Consider the following 20,620-nt stretch of genomic DNA (forward strand, 5'->3'; position numbering starts at 1 on the left):
ACGGAAGTATCGACCTGAGCAAGGTAGTCAAGGCTATGCTTAAATTCAGTGTTTCCTTAATTGGACTTCTAAATATTTGTTGGACATTCCTAAAGCCTTTGCCATAGCAAACTAGACCTCAAGATCTAGTTTATTCTTCAAGAATATTTTGGGATATGACAGGCAAGGGCTTTCCTAACAACTTACTTCCACCACTGCTTCTGAAAATATTAGTACATGAAGGGTTAATGCCCAAATTAATTAAGATGCTGAGTACAAACTGAAACATATCAAAAAACACATAAGTGTGGTGTGCCTGAAAGAACCTTTCAAGTGTTACACACTTCATAGCACAAGCAGAAAGATGTCCTACATGGGCACAATAAGACGACAGTAAAATAATGCCCTTGTGGGTTTCAGAACTCCTGGCAGGAGGCAAACACCTCAGCTCAGAGGGGCTTGCACACAGAACTTTTTCTACTCACACTCACTGGATAATATTTCTAGTTTTTCTCCATCAGAGTTGCTCATGGCACCTCCCCTCCCCTTCCAATTAACAAAATCCTCTATCACAAGATGCTTACAGGATTTGAAAAAATATCATTTCAAAAAACTCATTTTAGAAACAAATCCAAGAAAGCCCTGTTCAAGGCTAGTTTGTAACGCTTGTCTCAACGAGACACATCCACCCCTGGGAACAAAACTGCTCAAAATTCTTATCCTTTAAATTTACAGTACATAGCTATAGCAGTATTACTTTACACCAGCTGCAAAAACTCACCAACATCTGTAACGAAATAGACGCTTCTTTTCTTGGCACACACTTTCTAACAGTCTGCAGTCCTCACAGAGGACTGATTTTACTTGCAGTTTCTTTAAGGCAAAGCACACAGCATTCCACGTCAATTTTTAATTTTAAGACAATACTTCCAGTATGCTACAAGCAAAAAATCACTGGAAGTATGAGTCTTTTAGGAGTTATTTACTTTATATTATAGAATAAATATGGTAGTCTGGAAAAACTATACTTCATTTTACAGATTGTTTTATAGTTCTATAGTATTTCCATGGTCAGTTGTACACTATTGAAGTCAGAAAAGATGAATTCATCCCTCTAAGGAATAAACATGCAATACTGAAGGTTTATGTTATGGTCTTCTAATTACTTTATGGCACCCTTTAGAGAGAATCAGCTGTAAACAGCAACACATTTCTGTTGATGAAAACATTGCTCTACTTATGTGTCATTTTAGTATGGCATAGCAGGCTCCCTCCTGCGTGCAAGTCAAGTTTTTACAAGTGTTAAACATCTTCATTATGTCTCTATACTTAACTCGAGAACATTGAGACAAATTCTTCCCCAAAACAGTGGAAAATACAGGAATACCCCTACCAACAAATACGGGGGGATGGAAGGTTGTATTTGCTTTCTTTACGTGAAGACCTTGTATGAAATCTTGGCTCTACTGAAGACCACTGGAAACAGCGACAAGTTTGCATAACTTGTTTCTAGAGCTACAGAAGAGTCATGAGAGACGTGTTTAGCCATCATTAATTATAGCTATAATTTTCAAAGGAGCCCAAGGACACACTTATCAAACACAGTACAATACTATTAACTCAATGGCAATTCATTGATTTTCTTGGAGCAATTCAAATCTATATGTAGACACATGTACTTAGGAACCAATTCTGAATGGAGCTTCAAACAATTTTATTCTAGTAAATGCAAAACCACCCAGCTGCAATTATCATTATTTGTTGCTTAAACAAATACTACAATTTCATGGGGAAAAATTAAAATGCATTAGGTCCTGCTAACGCTTTTGAGCATTGAAACTATTCCCAAGATGTTCTTGCTAAAATAATGACTTCAGGAAATGTAGTCAGAGACACTTCCCTTTGCTTTCAAAATGCATAGATGATCATACTGCACACATTTGAGTCGCTGTTTTGACTAAAGACTCTTTTGGAACCTAGGGGTCAGCATGTGAGCTTTCTCCCCTGCCTTTCCTCTGCTGATTAAGCAGCAATTAAACCATTTCACCATTAAGCTACTTCATGGTATATTCCTGTACAGTTTGGGGGATTTTCTGATCGTTAATCTCTCTGACCATCATTAACACATTACAGCTAGAGGCAACAGTGAGAGAATGATCAATTAAGCAAGTGATTAGCAACCTCCTTTGCCCTGTCCAACCCCCTAAAATTAAATGGTTCAGGCTTGACCGCCACGCTACAACGAAAATGAGTAAAACACATTTTATCTCATTATTCCTGTTTGAATAGCAAATTACCTAAAGCCAACTCATTCAGCTATGGCAAAGAGGAACTGCAAATTGTTTGTTAGCATTGTCTTGTGGGCACGTCTTCTTCACATGTCCCTTCTGCTACGAGTTCTCTTACACTACTTGAAGCAATGCTATTTATAAAGCAGCTACACAAAACAGCTCAGAGGAAACCAGTTAGATAATAATGTTTTAGAACAGTTAAAAGGCAATGACAGCACAGAGCAGAGCCTCAGACACAAAGAGGTGAGGAACAAGTTATTAATTTCATGAATGATCTCCCTGAAGTCAATGGAATACCGTGAACACTCAAGGAATAACAAGGTGCAAATCAGAAGAGGTTGCTGCTGTCTGAAACTAGGTTCATGGAAACCTATATTAGCAGCGCAGCACTGTCTCTGGCCCACTACCAGGAAGGGTTTTCACTGCAGCAAACGCTCTGTGTTTCTCTTCGGCTTTTCCTAGGTTCATTCCCTTCTTGCAAGGTCTTTACTGAACTTGCAGTAAGCAGCGGTTGTGCTCACGTGCTTTTTTTTTTTTTTTTTATTATTCAGTGTTCGCTATTTGGAGATGGACATTTTGGACAATCTCACAATAATTTTGCTAATCAGTACATTTCATCTGTTCCTTGTAGGCACATCCAGCAGTTGAGAGAAATCTTATGATTCAGACTAATGTATGGAAGTAATTCTCATATATGCAATCAGCTGCCATACAGAGCTTTACGTATGCATAACTACGCCCAGCTCTATAGAAGCTGGGACAAATCAATGTCACTCACATTATGAAACTAAACATCACGTTTATATGTAGAGATTTGGTGATCGAAAGTCTAAGCTTCTGTAAATCTCCCAAGTCATATTTAGCCAATACCTTGCTATTGTTTCAAGGCATTACAGAAGTGTTCTAGATTTCCCGTTGCAGCACTGCTTTACTTATAAGCGCGTGCCCCGTTTAGATTCGAAATGCTACAAACTGCTATTTAAATTTACCAAAAAAAATTTACTGTGACATTCAAGTCGAATGGGGGGGGTGGAGCTTGGGGGATGCATTTTCATCTAAGTTTTCTGTGTTTTTCTTCTTGTCTTATCTTTCTTCTTTGTTTACAGTAACAATAATAATTAATTACACAAATATAACAGCCTTGAACTATCTGTTCAATGAATCTTATTCATTGAAATTACATCACCAGCTTTCACAGTGCCAGAATTCAGTTTCTGTCTTTGTACCAGATTCACATCTCAGATTTTCTCCCGATAGAAACAGAAGAAAAGCAAGGTCTGGGAGCCCACTGCTGATAACACAGGAGTAGGGGTTGCCTTAGGGAGCTTTGTCCCAAAGTTTGTACTAACATGTAAACAAAAGAGAACGTCCAAAGTGCAATTTAACGGTGTTTCAGTGAACAAGTTTTGATTTCTAGTTAAAAGAACAAAAATAAAAATCCTAAGCGTTCCGGAAAGTTAACAAGTTATTTTAGATATTCATGTTAAAATTTGTTTTAAAACAAATTCAACACATTTCAGAACTGTAAAATCTGGCTGTGAATGTAACACATTAAAAATGCTTAAAGCGCTGACAAACACGCATACGCTGATGCAAAGAAATTTCTGCTGTGTCATATGCAGAGCTGATGGGGCTACATTACAACCCCAGATGAACGAGGAACAGAAAGGAAATCTGTATATCGGGCAGGTGACGCTGCAAACTGTTCTTGTTTTCCCTTAAAGAGGTCAAGTCCTTCATGGATTTCCTAGGAGTTTCCAGAGTACAAAAGTGAGAGCAATGTGATTTTTCTTCAGTTCTTCTGTTTTTTAAAAATCTGTTACTAGCAATAGTGATAAAACCCAGCAACTTTTTAAAATACGTTACGAAGAAAAAGAACATGCACTGAAGTAGACTTTGTGCTGTTTGGCAGATTGCAAAATGCGTATGAATCATTGTCAAACAACCCCTTCAGAAAGACACACACAAAATGTCACAAAACGATGCTTTCTACACAGTGCAAATGTACTTTTTGAAGTTAGTGGAGAGTGATAAACTCCTTTCCTATTACTATTTGCAGGATACACTGCTTGAACATCACAGAAAATGGAAAAAGGGCAAAAGTTAGTCTGAAGTGTAGCACTAGGTTTGTCGTTAAAAACTTTCAAATCTTATTCAAAGGATCACAATCATTTCTACACGTTAACGAAGTTCTCTTTCACAGCAGTTTTAGTAAAACACTCCATGTATTTTTGATTGTTATCACAAAACTGAAGTTCAAGGAGAAAATAACTAAGACTTTTTTTATTAGAAGTGATAGTAGTGAGATACTTCACTGTATCTAAACCATCTCAAGTACTTCTTCTAATGAAATTCCATCAGATATCCGTTCCTATGCTAACACCTTTGCATTAAAAAGGGTTTACTGGTATTGCCCATTAGGTTCACTTACGCAGCCAGCAAATACATAAGAAAAACAGCTTACCTTCCAATATGTTTACAAGCAGCATTATGCACTACAGTAACTATATAACATACCTCGAAAGAGAACAAGAAACTATAAATACTGAAGAAAAAAAAAACACTATCAACTTAGACGTACACATTCTTTAGAAACAAATAAAAAACCACAGCTATATATATTTTATGTGGCTAGTACTGCTAGCATGCAACATTTGCGAAGTAATTACCATAATTCACAAATACTTCTATAGCAGAAACTAAGAAATAAATCCATTATGCTAGTACCATTCTCAAGTGTAGATTGCAGCTTTGCTATACATTCATCAGGTAATTGGTAAGAATTTCTCGCATTTCATCCTTTATAAGTACTGAAAAGTCAATATTATTTAACCGTTGCACAAATGTTAATAAAAAGTCATAATCCAGAGACTTACCCTGGGTCAACAGAAAGAAGCCCAGAACCATCCAAAGTTATTTCCAATGTCCAGACCAGAGATCTGAAAGAGAGAATAACAAAGGGTTTGTGACAAACCTGACACAGAGTACTCTGAAAGGAGCAAAATCAATTGTGACATTTTTCATTTATTTGTAAATGCCTCTTTGGCAGCATGCTCACTCAAAACGACAGTTGACTCTTATAGAATAGGGGAGGTGACGGTAAAATAGAGGAATCCTGACAGTTGCTTTAATGAGATTCTGCATTAGACCCACTCTACCACTTTCCCTCAACAAGGAGTATGCCCTTCACTTTCAATCTCATACCCTCCAATTTGGAAAGCATTAACCCTATGAAAAACGCTACACAGCCTCCTCTAATCAGCATCACAGCTCTTCTTTCTACCTTCTTCACTATCTCACTGACATGTACGTATGGAGCTCGCTCACTATTTTAAATACGCATAAGCAGCATAGAGCAAATTGATTAAATACGATCAAGTTGAAGTTTAAAGTCTAGTCGCAGTGCGTGTGGCGAGGGGAGGACAGGGACTCTTGAAATAGGCCTTAGTTGATATTAGGAGAGAACCCACAGAGCATCCCTTCCAGCTCTAAGAATTATGCTACTGGACGGCCTCAATGCAGGGACCTCTGACGCCCACGCAAAAATAAATGGGGAAATTTGTAACACGACATGAAACTTGCCTTGCAAATATTGAGGGGATAATCATGTTGGGAACAGAAGCAGACAGGGAATTTTAAAAGCTGTAAGAACACACAGCATTATACCAATGTTTCACGGAGAGGCCACTGGTTTGAGGATCTAACGCTTGAGTGCGCTTAATCTGATATAACTCCAATCTGAGCTATTTCGTTCTCAAGCTTTCCAACAATAACACTTTTTTTGTTGTTCAAACTTGTTTCTTAGTACTACATCACACATCTTTCAATGGAAATAGATGACAGTACTGAATGGTAGCCTCAGGCTGCACTGAAATTAGTATCTTGTCCTCTGTTAACATCAGTAAAACACTTGTTATTACAACAGTAAGGTTTTTGTAAAAAAATAAATAAATAAGTAAATAGCAAAACCTCTCCTATTAGCATTGCTAAGAGGAGCTTGAATCCTAGATCTATTGCACGAGGCAAGCAAGTCTGAGTTGAAAAAACTAAAACATCCAGAATAATACTGCTCAGTCTGTGTTTCAGAAAACAATTCCCTATTACCTGTGTTAAATCTAGCTAACCAAATCCCGTTTGGGGAGCTTGCAAGGAATTCGTCATACTGCAATCTGCTATGCGATCTGTCTACATAAACTGTGAGTAAAGCTCTTTCGTGTCTTGAAAAAAAAAGGAGAGATGAGTCATATTCATGAGTTACAGAACAGCAACAAGCAGTTTGCTTGACAACCTTCACAGAACCGGTGCAGTAATCCACAGCTCAAGCAAGCTTCCATTTCCCATTTTATTTGCTTCCAAAAAGCCCACGACTTTTCTGCATATGACAGAACTTTCTAAAAGGAAACATTTTTGGCACCTTTGCTTTCAGGATGCAGACTAAAGGTGTAACTTTGAAGTCTTTTGCAAAATCCTTCCTGGTACACGTAAGGTCTTTTTTAAGAAGTCTATCGATTGACAGAAGCAAGGATTGTAATTCACTTTCAGTATTAGCTTATGTTTTTCTCTTACTGAATATTCAGTCTTCACTGAAACATTTCAAAATCAGCGTAACAAAGCCTAGCACAACATTAAATCACCTACTGAGCATATCAATCTGAGTGCACAAAAAAATAAAGTACACTTCAGAACAAATTCTCTGGCAGTTTCTTCTGATTGATTAGGAATTCTCCTAAGTTAAAAGACCCTTCATATTTCATTCTTAGATATACGCAGTTACTCCTAGCAACCTTTCACATTTGGATGGGAAGCAGAAAAGGCCAGATCCTAACCTCTGCTCCAGCACGGGAGCGACAGTGAAATATAATGAAGTCAACATGCATTTACTCTAGAAAGGAAAAAAAAATTACTATTTAGCTCCAAGGAAGGCTGCTTTATAATTCAGACAGGTGATCTGGAGGCACAGCAGAGCAATAATGACTAACATCACATACTAGAGGGAGTATAAATTTTAATGATACCACTCATAAACCCCACATTTTAAAGGTTACAAAACAGAAACAACCTTACAAAGAAAACACATAAATCATTCAAGGTGTCAGGTTCCTACTCCTTAGCTATTTTAAGAATTAACAGCCTGTCCATCACTAAATAAACTAGAATACGCAGCACTTATTTATGTAGGACTGAAGAGGAACGTAACATTGGAGTTCAGCAAGCATACACCACTATAGCCTCTCTTCTTAGCAACACAATATCCGTAATCGTTTATACCTTCACTGATTTATTCATTATTCAATAAAATTCATCAAAAACACTGGGCCAAATTCACTTACATCTCACAACAATACATAATTAGCACTAAATTGGCCAGGTAAGTTACATGAATGCACTTAACTACTTGCTCATGCGCATTTCATTGTATTCCCGTCAACATCTTTAATGGGGCGTTCACAAGTGATTTGTTCTACTGATGTATGTTCCAAGACGTTTAAATATCTGGAAACAACCAGATATTGGACAAAAGTCCATTAAAACACTGGAGTGCTCTCTGCATTTTGTTCTTGGCTTTTCCAACCTTAACTCCAACATTTCATTGCTTTGCATATAAAATTAAAGTTCACACAATAAACTGCTGTACCGTTATCAAGGAACTCAGGTAGGCTTCTGAACAAGCCACAACAGAAGAGCACTACACTCCTGATTACCTGCACCACAAATTGACCTGAGCTGCTATTAACACTGCTGGAAACGTTTCATTGTTATAGCTCATATCCATCTGTTACTAGAAACTGCTAAATCAAGCGTTAATTGTAGGTCCAAACAGAAATAAGTAACACCCTTGCAAACCAAAACCCCCTAGCGAACTATCCTACCGTCCCCCGACTCAACCATCATCCTATCTGTTCTTCATAAATTCACTGATCATTATTTATGCCTAAAACACCCTCCTTGTACTGTCAAGCACCAAATTTTACCATCGTCACGGCTCAGTCAAGTTTCATCTAATCTGTACTCCAAACAACCTCCCTGAAACAACAGGGCGGCTTTGGGGGTAAATTAGGAGATGAACAGATCTCTTTTGGTGCTGGAATGTGTAAACCTATCTTGTTTTCAAGATAGGAAAACAAGACAGGAGAGCATCCTCTGCACTTCCTCATGTGGCCCTCAATGAGGCTCCTGCTGTCCATGACTTTCACGGGAGAAATAGGGTCCAACATTGATTCAGCACTCCAGTTATACCAAAGACATCACACATCACTTTTGCCCGTGGTAACAGGGAAGAAGGACATTCTGAAAATTGAAACCTTTTCTTCATCTTGGCCTCCATACTGACAGACACCAGTATGGCAAAGCAACCTTCTGTCCTGCTCTCCATTCATACCACGAGGATAAACTAGAATCAGGGCCTTATATTCTCATTCTTATTACTTTAAGTGGTCTGCAATTGCAACTGTATTTAGTGTTGTCCCTATACATAAACTATCACCGGCTGCTGGTTAAAATGGTGACTTGGGGATAATAAGCCACTATTAATGTTGAACTTTGACAGATTTGTTACGCAAATCCACAAATCGCCTTTTGAGCTGAACTGGATTTTACAGAACTTGCGTGTAGTTTTGTTCAGTGGTCGTTTCTCTTATTCACTGAAACCAGCACCTCCATTTCGCTGCCCATCCTAAGATTCACAAGCCACATCACCAGTTACAGCAGCAGGATGCCAGCCACAGGTCCGCTGGTGGAAACACTCACTGGAAGAAGCTGGTTTTAGGGCACTCCAGAAGAGCTGCAAGTAATTTCCACCTCCACAAGTCAAACGTACCCCGGGCTCCCTTCTGGAAGCAGGGAGCTGAGGGTCAGGCTCACCACGAAAAGCTTTCACTGCATAAAGCTTTCTGCAGACTGGCTCAGAGATCAGGCCTTGAGTTTTTGGTTTTCAGAGTTAATCCAGCTTCAGTATTACTTTTCTTAATATCATTCTATGTTTGAGCTGTTTAATGAATAACTCAATATTGATTCATTTATTTTTTCATAAGTAGACAAACATTAAAAGACACTTGAACAAGGTCATCTTGCCTTGCTGCAAAGTCCAATAAGGCCTCACCCAAAACCCTTCAATGTCAAAAGGAGCATTTCTACCGGCTGGACTTTAATACTGAATGTAGATTTGGGATCTAGTCTCACCCCAAGTGCAGCAATCAACCACACAATTACACAGCTCTCTCTGGCAGTGCTCACTGCATTTACAACTCCAACCCTGCATTTGACATTCCTGCATCCAATTACCAGTTATCACAGGCAACCGATCTCTTAAAACTGTTCTGGTTAAAGAAAACTCAATATTTGGTTTACAATGGCAATAAACACCTAAATATTTTCAATAGGCTGTTTTCCTTATGCCATGACTTTAGTTCTGGAATCCTTTCCCATAACCCTAAAGGAATTTTATTTAAGTAAACTGCTAACACATATCACAGGATTATTTTTCCAATCTTTGTTTTCTTTAGGAAATTATTTAAGAAGAAAAACCTTGAACAGTGATCTCAGCATTCATACGGCAGTGAACTTCAGCTACAATAACTGCGTTGCTGTGAGCTATGACGACTTTCCCATGGGGGAGAAATGACCTGGTAATTCAAGAATGACAAAGTCAAAAGTAAGGTAAACTGGGGGAGGGAAAGGATTTCCCCCTAGGATGAGATAAATATAATTTCTCACGGCAGCATATATCTCTCTTAAGCCTCAGGTGGTTTTAAGTTAATGAGATTAGTTCCAGCAGGCAGTGAAATCCCAGGATATAGGATTTATATTTCAGCAGTTTTCACTTCATCCAGCGAGCACAGTGTAGTCAATCTTTGTGTCATTTTGTTATTGTCCTGGTTTGGGTCTCGTTCTCAGACTCGAGCCTGGCTAAAGCACCTCGTAACTTTGACCTGAAGGCTTAAGCAGCATGTAAAGAGTCTGTTTAAATGTTTAAAAGGGAGGAGAAAGGCAGCAGTCTTTTAATCTGTAGGAAAGGATTTTTATTTAACTTTTCAGATGTACTTTTATGCAATGGAATTTGATCTTGTACTTTCCTTTTTTTTTTTTTTTTAAACCAAGGCCACACACATTTTTACCCTGAACAAACAAAAAAAGCAGTATGCACTGTTGGAAGAAACACTGCTTTTTTAAAAAAAATTAGTCCCTAAAACAATGGACGTTAAGAGCTTAGGAAGACTGGCTAGTTCAGTATCTTCTACGTGCCAAATGACTGCCACCCAGCTTGGTAACAACCAAAATGAGCTCCTATCTAGCAACTACTCACTGGACATACCAACCAACCACGGACATACCAACGAGTTCTGTTCATACAACAAAACCTTCGCTCCTGTTGCCAGTTCCAGCTGTATCACAAGTTAAACTGGGGTAGCCTCATGCAGTGCTAGGACAGGGTGGCATTCTGTCTGCCTGACAACAAGGCACAGTGGAAGGATTCAGAAGCGTACAAAATAAAGTACCTGGAGCTGTCTGGAATATAAATCATTATATTCTGTTAAGCAGAAGGCCTTTGGAAGATAACGTAACAGGGAAAAACTGACCTCAGATGATAACACTGATTTCCATGCACTAAGAATTCGTCCACACCCAGCCTGACTTTCACTTACAATCACTGCATATTAATAACTGCTAATTTAACAATTGTTTCACACTCCAGAAAGTATTTTTAGCTGCGAATTTAAGCAAAAAAAAAAAATTAAACCATTAACCTCAGTAACATCACCAGTGTAAAGAGAACACAGAAGAGGCTAGTGTTGAAAACATGCTTTCAGTAGCTCTTTCCCATTCACAAGGAGAATGACCACAGCCCTTTCCTCCTCTCCTGTGAAACAAAGTATGTAGACATCACACCAAGAAAATTCTCACAGTAGTCCAACACTTCTTTCCAAGACACTCTGATTAAACTACATATCCAGAAAGCACACAAAGAAGTTATTTTCATCAGGGTAATCTAACCTCAAAATATAGGACGCACTCTATTCAAAAGACTTTCTAGAATGCCCAAATCCATCCCAGGAAAAGCTGTGTTTATTCGAGTTTTAATTTACAAGCCTGACTTTAACCCAGGCAAATTACACCCACCCAGACATCACTGTTTTAACTTTTTTGTTTTGGGGCGGTCTTTTGTTTGGTTGGTTTTTGTTTTGGTTTTTTTTTTTTGTTTATTTGTTTTTAATTTATTTTCACTCATGAATCTGCCTCCTTGTTCTGTACCAGCCCACCACCCTGTTATCTTTTTGTTCATCCTCTACAGAGATGGCCTTCCTACTTCAGTTTTTGCCACTCCATTAACCAGGTGTCTTCAGTGACATATGAGAAGTTCACAAACATCTCTTTGTCAAAGGAAAGGGTGTGTTTTATCGTGGCAAAGCGCAACTGTTCCAAGTTTTGAGATCTGTTTCCTTTTTCTTTGGAAGTACTGAGCTAGAACCTCACCTATTACAAAAGTGTATAATTTAACTGAGGAGAGGCAACATCAGCAAATGAATCTGAGGACATAGAAGCCAACATCTCACTACAAATTAGTTTCTGGCACAATTCAAAACTTCATCACCATTGGATTCTGATATGGTGAATAAAAATCTAAGCATTCAGTATCCACCACTACTTGGACTGGCTCTAAGTTGGAAAAATGCAGCTGTATAGGGATGTAGTATCACAAGCAAGTGATATTAAAATGCATTCTCCTGTCAGGATAGCTAAATGTTTGCTTACCTGCGAAGTAAATAAACATTTGCTCTCAAGTTAAACCCAATGAGTATTTCCAGATGTGCACAGAGCAAAGCATGCCGTTTTCAATTAAATATAACATGCAAATATGATTCCCAACAATATGAAAATGAACTACCAGGGTAATTGTTCTGGAAGTACTGCAATTATAAGTGTCATCAGAATGCATTATGCTTTCTGTTACCAAAGAATATTTTGTAATGGGTCAGGGAACTCTTCACATACTTTAATAATCAACACAGGCTTCAGAACAGAAATCTATTTTAAATCTCTCCCATCATTTCACTATCAGCCTCTGAAAGTAACAGGCCTACCAGATAAAACTTAGAAAAGTATGATCACAGGGTCGGGTACCTTAAAACAATGTTTTCAAAAGAAAACAAAACAAGAAAAAAAAAACAAGGGTCTGCAAGTATTTATATTCATTTTAAGGCCAGAGGGGTCAATTAAATGAACAATTTTGATTTCTTGCATAGTTACAAGACAAGAACCCTCATACAGGAATACCTGCCACAAGAGAGGCTTTAAAATAAGCGTTGATTAATACATGTACAATGTTCTAGAAGACTTTTGTGGGAAAAAAGTACAGCTTTGTGATTCTGTTTTAAAGTATTAAATGTGTGTTCAGTGGCCTTAATCTACTCTGACTAGCTTTAAAAAAAAAAAGTCTAAATACTTGCTTTAACCTTACCTTTCTCCTGGTCAAGTCCACTTTTCCTACATGCAATTTCATTGCTAAATGAATCACTGCACAAAAGTTCCCTTAGAAAGCCTATTACCAGCATTTGGCTGAAGGCAGCGCAGAAGCATTAAGCTTCCTGAAAAGCGAAAAGGAGAGTCAACCTCTCTCTCTTCACAACAGCATGCAAAAATGGCCTCATTTGGAGAAGAGCCTGCTCCACCCTCTCTTAGTTTGGAAAGAATCACAATTTTATGACTGCAAGTCAGAAGATACGGATGCTCTCTCCTCTATCCACAGAGTACTATGCATCCACACAGCTGGCTGTACATAAGCAAGCACAAGAAAGTTGTGTCCTGTCATCCCATGGAGAGGATGCAGAACAAAGTGTCTAAACCAACACTGCTGCTGTAAACAGAAGAAAGGGACAACTAATCCAGTTCTGTTCTGGGAGGTACGAAGAAAAACTCATGCCTAGCTGTGTCCAGATATTTATCTTCTCTATGCTTTGTTTCTTCTTCTCAGCTGTACGTCTGTCTCTTAGTATCTGCAACATTAAAAGAAAACTACTACACTAGAAATCTGACTAAAGGTATGATTTACAGAAAAAGGGGAGGAATTTAATCTCCACTAAGACTCTTTTATACCGTCATAAAAATGGTGGGAAGAGAGTGTATATGAAAGCATGTATACTTAGAAATATTACACACAGATACACACTTTCCTGCATACACTGAAAGCAGTATAAGTGGGAAAAATATCATATTCCGTGATACTTCAGTGAAGACATTCCCCTTTGTACACAAACATCATCCAACAACTGCTGCTCTGGCTGGCTGGGACAGAGCACTGCCTGTCAGGGTCTGCATATCAGACATCACATAGCACTAGATAAGACCAAGTGATGCTAGAGAATGGCAATACTAAAGCTTCTTTGCTTTGCTTGCATTGCAAATATCCTAAAGCGAAACTACGTTGAGGAAAAAAAATAACAACCCGATAAAACATCAAGTTTGAAGTCTCACATTCCCTGAAATTTTTGCTCCTAGGTCCAGCTGCCTGGATATGTCAGGAAAGATTTGGGTTCCTTCTGCTGCAGGAATGCAGCAGATTAACCTAATGCATGAGATGGAACCTTGTTTGGGAGAGGACAGTGCTGCTGGCATCAGCCTGATGTGTATGAAAGAAGACAAGCTACAAATTTTAAGGAAGTGTGGAAACTTTAGGAGACAGATTTGCAATTAAAAACGAGAGAGATAACGAAACAGACAGGAGTTGTCAAAAGAATTTTCATTTTCCTTTACGTTTACTGAAATAAGTATTGATTGATACATTTACAGTTTCATTGCAGTAAGCATTAGATCAGGGCTACTGAACTAACTCAATATGATGCATTACATGGCAGCGAGAAAAATTAAACAGTTCAAGCTGCAATCTTGTCAGATCTCAGAAGCCAGACAGGACATGAGCGATCTGATAGGGGACTTCCACGCAAAGCTGGGAAATACTGCTGGGAATTCAGCTCACGTTCCCATTGAGCAAACACCCAGATGACTTGGTTCTAGAGGCTGAGCCTTCAACCCAGGCTCCTGACCACCGTGAGCATTAACGATCGCCAGTAACACCTTTGCAAGTTAATCCTCTCATTCTTGAAAAGCCCTCCAGCGACACTTTTGGCCATCTCAACACAGAATAGCCCTAGCTGACAAAGCTCACACATACAGGAATAAAAATGAATGCCTTTGGAGAGTCCTTGAATAGAGCTGCTCAAGTATTTTTATTATTTTAATGACAGAAGAGACCTACATGGTTAGAAAACAGGGCAGTTACAAATAGAGTACTCCATCAACCTTCCAGTAAGAAGTGCCCTTCGCTTTCCATGTTAGACAGAAGTGCTGCGCTCCTTTCTGCACAGCAACAACTCAGTGGTTGAAAAACAATTACCCACAGACAAGATTTCTGAACCACCAGACCACAAAATCTCCCTGGAACCACAGCGTGCACTCAGCATATCAGGTTGTTGCATAGCCTTCATTAAAGGGACCACAGAACCACACTGACACAACAGCATGGAGGGTTCTCCTTGCACAGCCCTTCCCAGCGCAGGAGTTTCCATAAACTAATGATACGTTCCATTTGTTGAAGAATGGTCTATTTTAAATAAGTGACAGCGTGCCAATGCTTTGCAAATGTAGCAAGGTTCACTCTGCAATGTTAAGATGATTGTGTAGACTGTGCTGGAGGAAATTAAGTGCTGCTACAGTCCACTAATGATTTTCACACCTTGGATTCCAGTAAAGCATGCTGGTTATTTCACAGGACTCCACATACAGCGTGTCTTGTGTATTAGCCTGCAATAGGTTCACATTCCTTAAGAAACCTCAAAAAGATGCAACATAGTCTCTTTTAACACTATTATGTAAAAATCATCACATGAACGTTAGGCAAGAGTCTGCTCCAGAAGAAACTCTGACAAGCTTTAGTTTCTCCTACTTTCAATCCCTTCATCAGCCTCACTCCACTGTGAGTTTTCACGTTACGCTGACTTTCTCACTGCCATAAAGGATAGCACAGACGTCCCACTTCACTACAATGGAAATAATTCCTGTGCCCAGTCTTAAGCAAATAAGCAGGGAACATGATTTACTTTTGATCTGAAGAGATTGACAACCTTGAGTTTTAAACTGTACCTGGCATTTCCCCGATCTTCACTTGCCATAAGAAAGGTAGAAAGTCCTCATCTGCAAATTACTAAAGATAATCAGCTGCAAGATATGACCTTGGATAAAGCAATGTTAAATTGGCCAGCAAATTTTTCTGAGGCATCACTGTTATTAACTTGCAATTTTATCATTTCAGTCTGCCACTGATGCTTGGCAGGTTATAATTTTTCATTTTCTCACTTGGCTGATGCTCACTCAAGTAGAGATTATGGAGATAGTGGTGGAGAATTTTTACAAAGAGATTTTTTCCCCTTTCACTCTATCATATCAGGATACAAATACTAATGGTCTTTATGAGATGGATTACCTTCTAGGTGTAACAGCATTACTGTTAAAAAAGATCCTTTCAGTAGTCCAATGGTAGGAATGGTTTTTGGTCTTATTTGGAACTCATGAGCTCTCCTGTGCGTTAATGGACAGCTGTACAACTCCTACCCATTTAGCGCATTCCCACTGGACATGATGTGGCCTAACTGTACTTCCATTTTACAGTTAATATGCAATAAAAGTTTTACAGTTTTAGTGAATTAGTCCTTTCGCGTCAAGTGACCACTCACAGAATGGCAGGGGTTGGAAGGGACTTTTGAAGATCACCTCATCGAGCCCCCCTGCCAGAGCAGGGTCACCCAGAGCAGGTGGCACAGGAACGTGTCCAGGTGGGTTTGGAACATCTCCAGAGACGGAGACTCCACCACCTCTCCGGGCAGCCTGTGCCAGGGCTCTGCCACCCTCAAAGTAAAGAAGTTCCTCCTCATGTTTAGGTGGAGCTTCCCATGCTTAAGTTTTTGCCCGTTACCCCTTGTCCTGTTGCCAGGCACCACCGAAAGAGCCTGGCCCCATTCTCCTGACACCAAACCTTGAAGTATTTATAAGCACTTATGAGATCCCCTCTCAGTTTTCTCTTCTCCAGGTTAAACAGACCCAGGACTCTCAGCCTCTCCTCATAAGAGAGGTGCTCCAGTCCCTTGACCATCTTCGTAGTCCTCTGCCAGACTCTTTCCAGTAGTTCCCTGCCTTTCTTGAACTGGGGGGCCCAGAACTGGACACAGTACTCCAGGTGCGGCCTCACCAGGGCAGAGTAAAGGGGGAGGGTGACCTCCCTCAACCTATTGGCCACAAGCTTTTTAATGTGCCCCAGGAGACCATTAGCCTTCTTGGCCACAAGGGCACACTGCTGTTGCTAGCTCATAGTCAACTTGTTGTCCACTCCTTCCTGGTTTTTTGGGTTGGTTTTTTTTTTTTTTTTTTTTTTTTTTTTTAAGCCATTGATCACTTTCTACAAACAGAGAGTATTCCCCACTTATGGCAAAGTAAGTTTGGCTCCATCATTCCTTTGTTGCTGATTTAACACAAAAAAGTCGTAATGAACAGCTCCTCCCAGTGATCCATTCTGGAACAACACTTCCTATTTCTTAAGTGTTTGAGGTTGAGGGTTTTTTGGTTTGGTTTTTTTTTTGTTTGTTTGTTTTTCCAAATATCTACTGCTCACAAGGAAAACAGACTACAAATATCTAACTGAACACAAACAGATCAAAAAATGTGATTTTCATTGAAGTTTTTCTGCCCCTGGTGATGAACCAAAGCATCCTTCTGACAGAAGATCTATTTTGTGACATTTATCTTTGACTAAAAATACCTGTCCCCCAAGCAACTCTGACACAGGAATTTTATGTGATATGCTGTGAATATTTGCAGAGGTTTCCTCATTATCAAAAAAGATTTTTCAATTACTGTTATTCTAGTTAGAGCTTATGCTAGAAGATCCATTGCGAGGGGAAGTCAAAGAACACATTAAAGCTGGGCACAGGAGAAGCGTAAGTCACAGTGGAATGCATTATCATCAATCAGGAACTACAGTTCACATGAAGCTGGAGACACTATGATGTTGTTACTACTAGATCAGCATTAAGTTACAGCCCAAAGGATATTAACACAGCCTGACAAAACATGTCATTGCCTCCATAATTATCCATTTTTAGCCTTCCTATTCAAACCATGAATATTCAGCACAAAGAAGCATAGGCTTGTTGCGATCATTGACCTGAGTGCACAAAGTAACAAGGTCATATTTATTTACATTGCCTTTGCTTTGTCGTTTTTAATTTTTATTATCCTAGGAACTGTCTTGCCACATATTTCATTTTTGAGACATTGATTGCCACTGAGAATAAGTTTCATCATTCATTCAATGAGATTATAGTTTTGGCTGCTAACTGGAGTGACATAATAAGGTTTCTAAAGTCATACGACTAAACAAAACTATAATTCTTAGATCTAATTCACTGCTTTTTACTGCAATTTCTGAAATTTCTTTAGAAAGACAGCCTAACATCACTCACTTGATAGACTGGAAAGTAAAAGCACAGGAAAAAAAATGGCCTTGGCAAAGGCCATAGAGGGGAACACTGGCTATATTTGAATATTGACCAAGTCTTCCAAATCCAATGTCATTCCCTCTTGTGCTTAGTTAGATATTCATATTATGAACATTTTCCTTGTGACCAGAGGCTATTTACAAAAGAGAAGGGGAAAAAAAAAAAAGGGGGGCTGAGACAATTTTCTTCAAGCCCGTGCCCACATTTCCAATAGCCACACACTGTAGAGAAGAACACGTTATGTCAGCTAAGGAGCTCCACAAAAGCCTATCCCCAGCTTCAACTGAGCTACTAGTTTTCCATTTCCTGGCTTACAACTCATGGAAAGCTGCTTTTAACGTGTCCTGGTCCCATTAACACATTCAGCAACACCAGAAAAATCAGCACACAGGGAACTCCACACCATTGCAGCCTCAGAGCATCAAACAGCCTCCCGAGTAGCTCCAGCAGGTAGTCAAGCTGTACAGCATCAATCCTGCTTTACTTTACACAGACGTAATGCTGGTTTGACCACAAAGAGTTTGCAGAATTCTATAACTTCTACTCCGATAAAGTATTAGCACTGCTCTTGGTATTTTAATTCTGACCCTAGTGAAATATTTTTTTCCATTAACTTGAAACTAGGTTGGAGAAACTATATTTCAGTAATACATAAATATATTATTATAAACTACTATATAAACAAGGGTTTGGGGGGTTGGGGTTTTACATTTTTTCATTCACCTCTCAGATTGGACTCATTCTATAAACTGACTAATTTACCTGTTAGTGGCCACTTGTTCCAGTCAAAGCATTATCATGTGACTTAAAGGGGACGTGGGGGGGGAAGAGAGAGAGAAAAACAAAGGAGGACACAACTAACCTGTATTAGTCAAGCCTGCATTAGTCAAAACAGCAGTACAAAACACTCAAAGTCTTTTCACACGTTTATTTCCACCAAATTAATTATCTTCAAACTGCCAAATCTGCAGCAGGTCTGAACTCAAGTCCACTGAGGTCTAACACCAGACATGTCTGGAGCAGAACAGGCATGAATTACAGATGTGTGCAGCTGCAGCTCCCTAGTGATCTCCGCTAAATAATGTCTCTGCTTGTTAAATGGGAACAAAATTTGATAGTAATACGAGTTGAATTTTAGAAAAAAACCTGTCTGAATCCTTAAAGGCCTCGTAAAGCTAATATACTCATGTATAGATCAGGAAAAAAATCAAACTGAAATAAACTATTCATGAATCTTTGTTACTTATAAAATTTTCACAAATTCTTACTAGGAATCCAATTCAGAAAGCTAGTCCTGAAGCTAAGAATGCAATAAAAATGCATTCCAACTTCATTTGCTAGGATGTTGGTTTGGTTTTTTTACTGAATCTCAGCCTTGCTTCACACTATGGCAATGCATTTCAACTATTCAGACTTTTCTGAGGTACTCAATATTCTAACGCAACTTTTTCAAGTCTGCTCTGTATTGTCATATTCTACTCCTGTAACAAGACAACAAAGACTCTGCTCTCTCCTCCCCACATCATCTTTTACTATTAATTTGGAAGATGCCTTTGATGTCTGCTGATGTAAGAAGGTGCAAGTTCTGTACTCTCACATTAGTATGGTACACTTGTACATCACATTCACTTCAAGAATCCAAGTATTTGCTCTCGGTGCAAGGGATACACCAACCTGTGTGAATATGGACTGCGTGGAAGGGACCCTGCACGTGTGAGAACCAGGTTTATTCACATCAGCAAGTCTTAAAGCATTCAGAGCGCTACATGGGCAACCCATATGTTGGTTTAGACACTTGTGAAACATTCATAGTCATCTGACTGTGCCAGTGACCACACATCTTTATTCATGAAAGAAGTAATTATCTTCTCACTAAGAAGTGAAGTCAGTGAGATTTCAGCAAATGTTCTTCATTAATTTGTTAATTTAGTTGAGGGAAGCATATAATCTCAAATATGAATGCTTTCCTGAGCATGAGCCCTGACTTAAGCACTGCGTGGTCAAGATGTAAATCCAGAGATCCAAGTTTCATTGCCCCCAAATCAGCTTGACTAAAGCAGTCACTACAAAAGCCCAACACCTCAGATACCAGATACCTCAGGCTCATTTTGGATTGGTACACAGTACAGGTAAAGTCTTCTAATTTGCTTAATACACCCACACATCCACTCCCTGGAAACTTGGGCTTAAAACGGTGTCAGAAGAAGCCTGAAGAGAAACACAGGTTAGCGGCTTGAGGGGAGGAATAAATCTTGTCCAGATTTCCACCTCTAAATAATGTAAAGACACTAGGCTGCTAATGAAAATCATTTAAAAGTTTACAAATTCAGGCAGGTACTTTAGTAGAAGGCGCTTTTTTAAAAAATATTTGCAGTATTAATCTATAATCCATTAAAGGAAGACCAATTTTTTTTTTTTTAAAAAACACAAACTTTCCAACAGTTTAACTTCATTCCATCCCATTGCAAAATTCTGCAAATTGTAGGGAGTGTGTATTTATTTTGTTCAAGTCTGACCTGCTGTTCAGTCCATGTGACACAGCCAAGGGAATACATAAAAAAAAACAAACCCAAGACACAAGTACTACAAAAATGCTATCAGCCTTCAAAAACGCATCGTGGAAAAGCTCCAGAAATCTCTCATCTTAACAGTATCTTGGGTAAACACCGAATCCCTCTTTACTTAGTATTGCTGCTCTTATTATTAAGCCCTGATAAACCAGACTCTTAGGACTGAGTCTGCAGAAAGTACTCCTGATGAAATTAATTTTCACTGGCACTCCCTTTTAATTTTTAACCTGCTGCAATA

The 20,620-nt window shown here is 39.0% G+C and overlaps 1 protein-coding gene across 12 annotated transcripts in view; it reads right to left on the minus strand.

Annotated features, from left to right (window-relative positions):
- Positions 1–20,620, minus strand: part of NAALADL2 (N-acetylated alpha-linked acidic dipeptidase like 2) — a 647,972-nt gene that overhangs the window by 615,360 nt on the left and 11,992 nt on the right. For 11 of the 12 annotated variants that reach the window (XR_008467120.1, XR_008467121.1, XM_054206722.1 and 8 more), the window contains exon 2: positions 5,147–5,209. The gene's annotated coding sequence lies outside the window, so the exon portion shown is untranslated. Of the gene's footprint in view, positions 1–5,146; positions 5,210–9,087; positions 9,110–20,620 lie in introns of those variants that run through there. The other variant, XM_054206716.1, reaches the window with a different exon arrangement.

The sequence above is a fragment of the Rissa tridactyla genome, chromosome 6 (assembly GCF_028500815.1).
Source record: "Rissa tridactyla isolate bRisTri1 chromosome 6, bRisTri1.patW.cur.20221130, whole genome shotgun sequence".
Classification (NCBI taxonomy): Eukaryota; Metazoa; Chordata; class Aves; order Charadriiformes; family Laridae; genus Rissa; species Rissa tridactyla.